The sequence below is a fragment of the Silurus meridionalis genome, chromosome 4 (genome assembly GCF_014805685.1).
Source record: "Silurus meridionalis isolate SWU-2019-XX chromosome 4, ASM1480568v1, whole genome shotgun sequence".
Classification (NCBI taxonomy): Eukaryota; Metazoa; Chordata; class Actinopteri; order Siluriformes; family Siluridae; genus Silurus; species Silurus meridionalis.
Window position 1 is genome coordinate 24,123,102 of NC_060887.1, and position 4,861 is coordinate 24,127,962.

Sequence of the window (4,861 nt, forward strand, 5' to 3'; positions counted from 1 at the left end):
CAATTTAGTTACACTATTGTTGTGCTTTGCTGTATAGCAAATAAAATTCACTGTAATAATAGAATAGGCCTGGTTGAAAACTCACAATTTGACTATTATAAACTAGTCATAATATTTCAAGATTGTATTGATTCCTTGGGCAGATGAAACTTTGATTAATTTTAAAGATTAATTGAATCAAACTCATAAACTCAAGATCCAAAGCATATGGAGACAGTGTTATGGCCTGGACATTTATGGCTGTCTGGGGATCTGGGTCACTGGTGTTTGTTGATGATATGACTACTGATAGAAGTAGCTGGAAGAAGTCTGAGTTCTGCTAAGATTTGGTCAAATAAGATGGTATCTCTCTCTCTCTCTCTCTCTCTCTCTCTCTCTCTCTCTCTCTCTTCCATGATTATATCATAATCCTGAATTTTGCTATGTACCAGGTTATCCCAAAACCAGCAGGATCAGACTTGCCCGTAGCTGTAAAATACATTATTTATTCAAATTAAAACAAATAAATGGTTAAAGACAAACTACAAAATCACTGTCCAATAACTGTATCAGTCTGACAGTTGACATTATCCTATTACTGCTCCAGTATATTTTGGCGTCTTCTGCTACCTCAGAGCGGTCCTTCTCAGTTCTTTGTCATCTGAAAACAGGTATGCATAGCACATTTTTGGATGATGGTGACATTCAGGCTCACTGTAATATAACATTGTAATCAACATATATTCTCTGTAACAAATAACCAGTTAGGTGCAATGTCACAGAACACATCACTTTTATGTTGCTTAAAATTCCAGCAGCCACAATATAAATTGCTCCTGATGTCCCTTTCCTTAAGTCATGTGGATAGGAACATTATGACCTTGAAAGACACACTATAAGGGCAAAATTATTGGGACACCTGACTTTTCCAGCTACACTATATGGACAAAAGTGTTGGACACCTGACATTTCCAGTTATATGTGGTTTTATTGCAAAGTTAAAGGCACACAATTGTATAGGGATAGGGATATGCATGAAATGTTCCCTTCACTTTGACCTAGAAAACTCAATCCTCTTCTTCCCCCAACTGTTACCACAAAGATGCAGGCACACAATTGTGGTAGCATAACATTTTCTCTTCACTTCAACTAGGATACCCAAACCTGCTCTAGCATGACAATGCCCCTGTGCACAAAACAAGCTTCATAAAGATATGATCTACCTGGGTTGCAGTGGAAGATCTTCAGTGGCCTCCTATAGAGGCTTGGCCTCAATCCTTTTGAACACCTTGGGGGATAAACTGGAACACTGACTGCACCCCAGGCCTTCTCATTGTAAATAAGTACCCGACTTTTCTAATGACCTTGTAAAAATTTTGTATAACATCTTAACTGTACATTAAGGAGATTATTAAGGATGTCAATTTAACAGCAAATGGGGAATAAATGGGGAATAAAGTGTTAAAAATGCACATACAAATTGCATGGGCATGTGTTCAACTACCTTAAGCCCATTTTCTTTTTCATCAGGAGAACATGGTAAAACATAGGTGAAAGATGAAACTTGGCCTGTCTTCATGGTCCATAGGAGAAGGACATCTGCGGCATACTCAGGGGAAGCTCATGACATTGCTGACCAGACCAAATGTGGTACTGGGACATAATACATTAAACATATTTTGGCTAACACATGACTATCTATTTTGAGGTCATCATGTTTCTGCAGGAAGCAATAGAATGGGATATGAGAAACCAGATCATTTTAGGCATTTAAAGGTCAGATACCAAACTGAGTGAATATAAAATTGTATTCTGCATGTTGAACAGATGAGCCATTAGGAGGAACTTATGAACTAAATTATTTGATAAAGATACAAACATTGTAGCTGTTAAGGGATGAAAATGGCTTCAGTGGGAGCAGAATAGGAAGATGAAGAAATGTTTCAAACTGGGAGGTATTTTTGCTCAAATCTCACTTGGAAAAAAAGGAAAAGAGGTTAGTTGTTTTCATATATTTGCAATGTGTTCACATGTCTATAGAATAAGATAAAATACTGCAGATCTTTTACTTTTCTTTAATGCTTTGAAAAAATCTAGCAAATGGTGATTCACATCATATAAAATTTGTCTATATGACTAATGACTACATGCAAATAAAGCACACATCATTCTATAGATAGAAAGGTTCCCTAGTGGTCTTGTGGTTAGGATGTGGCGCTCTCACCGCTGCGGCCTGGTTTCGATCCCCGGTCAGTGAACCAACCCCAGCCACTCTCAGTGCCGGTCCCAAGCCCGGATAAATGGGGAGGGTTGCGTTAGGAAGGGCATCCAGCGTAAAACATGTGCCAAATCAAACATGCGGATGATCCGCTGTGGCGACCCCTAATGGGAGAAGCCGAAGAGAGTTATTCTATAGATAGAAAGAAGTAGCTGTGGATCCAGTGTTCAACAATTTATATTATTAAGAAAGTGCTGGACAATGTGAATCATAAATTGGTTGTTAACCTAAACTGTGGAATATTAAACACACTAAAAAACTATAAATATTATCGTACCATATACATCGAAACAGTCAATGCATATAATACACTTTATGCTTTTATTGCTAATGTTTTCATTTAATGGATATAAGAAGTTATTGTACTATATTACATCTAAATCTTATTCTTAAGCACTGATTCATAAACATCCTGAAAAACATCCCCTGTCAACAGTATTCTTCTTTGTTTCCTCCTTTATGTTCACTTAAAAAAAAAAAGGCCTATAATTACATTGATTATAAGTATTACAAGCTTTACATTTTTTCTCCTTCACTCTAAAGCCCTATACATACCTTGATTCTTTGTTATGATTCAGAAGGCTATCTGCAACCAACCAAAACGGACTTTACTAACATAAAAACAAAACAAAGAGTTTCAAGTGCTGTTATAAACAAATGGCATAAGAAATAGTTTAATAAGAAAAGGCCACAGTGATAATGAAAACAATACTGTGCATACATTGAAATGACGAATAGCTACTTTTTATTATTTACATGCAAATCATATTTTCCTGAAAATGGGAGTTTTAAAACCCAAAACATAGCAGAATTAAGAAACATGATAAAATGACTTGCACAATAAACCATACATCTCAAGTGTCTCGTAGGGCAACCAGTAGGGAGGTAAGAATAGACGCTGTGGGTACTTCAGCGCAGACAACAAAGCAACGCCTTGGTTTGAATTTCAAAAAAATCAATATTAAAGTGTAAAGCCTAATGGACTACAAGTTCTAGACAACAGCAGTTTGTCGTATACAAGGACAAAGCGACATTTTTTATTTAGGAAAGTAATTCATGTTACAAGCTGTATCATGGGATTTTATTATATCTAAACTCCATCCACTGCATCTGTATTGTAGCTGCAACACTGCCACATAAAATAAGTGTGCCTTGTTTGTCTGTACTGAAAAAACCCACAAAACATTACTTGCATTTACTTAAAATTCACTTATTTAATGAAAGTTATGGGAATTTGTATTGGTCAGGACTTACCTACACTGTTTTGATAGAATTTAATTGAACTCTTTTACACTGGCTTAATGTTGTAAGTGGTATATGGAAATAATCTAGCCCAATGTGAATGAAAGAGCTGGTTCCAACTCCAATTGGATTATTTCCACATAACAACAGTCATAAGCCACCAGGCCAACATTCTTATTTAAAAAATAAGATAAAATATTAAAGGAGACTTTTATTATAATAAAAAATCAAATAAATAAATAGAATTTTCTAATCCATTATATTTCAAAGCAAAAGGTTTTTTGTTTTGTTTTTACACACACACTGTATGCAAACAGTAAATATATATGAGGTAGGGAAAGTACTAAGTAATTCCTGTGAACATGGGGACATGTAAATCTGTAATCTTACAATTGTACAAATTAGGTTGTTGCCATTTAATGTCATTTGTTCATTTTATTCATTTTCTGAAACTGTTTTAAGTGTTAGACAAATCTGGCATTAGAAAAAAAAAGACAGGCTAACTTTGCTAACTAGTTAACATTACTTGGAAAATACGTCAACAGACTTTGAGTTTGCCTCTGGAGAGGCTAAGGAAACCTTTCATTTTTACAAAATTTGGTTTACTTCAGCATATAGAAAGATTTTCTGAGCTTGTGTGTGGGTGCTCCTTCTCAAATTCCATTCTGCAGTTTGGCAGCTTATCCATCTGTAAAAGCAAAATGCTACAGCATGGACTACATATTTCTGCATGAGAAGGTCAGCACTAGTGATGAACTGTCACGATTTTTTATATTTTAACATGATTGGATGCTAAACTAAAATAATTGAATGCTAAATCAAAAGGATTAGGTATTAATCTGAAGCCATTTGACTGATATGTGGCTCTACATTAATGGGCTGGTTTAGAGAAAAATAACCCTATATGGGTTCTAATGAAAAGTTCTTGAAAGTTTGAAAACAGGACAAATATATGTAAAAATAACAGGAGTATATTTTGTACTTGTAATTGGGACATGAAATTACATAAGAGTACAGTATTTCAATCATAATGTACAAATGTGCCATTAGTAACTAATTACAACTACTCAAGTTCACTCCACTATATGTGGACCCCTGATTTTGAACATCCTATTGCAAAATTTTAGAAATTCATATGGAGTTAGTTACCATTTGTTGTTGGTGCTCCTGTTATTTTCAAAGCTGCTCAGTAGGGTTGAGGTCGTGGCTCAGTGAAGAACACATTGCAAAACATGTTGACCCCTTAGTTCCAGAAAAGAAAAATTATAATGCTACAGCATATAGAGTTTGGGGAAGAACCAGATATGGGTGATATGGTCAGGTGTCCACTCCATATGTGTGTGACCTCAAGTACACTGTATC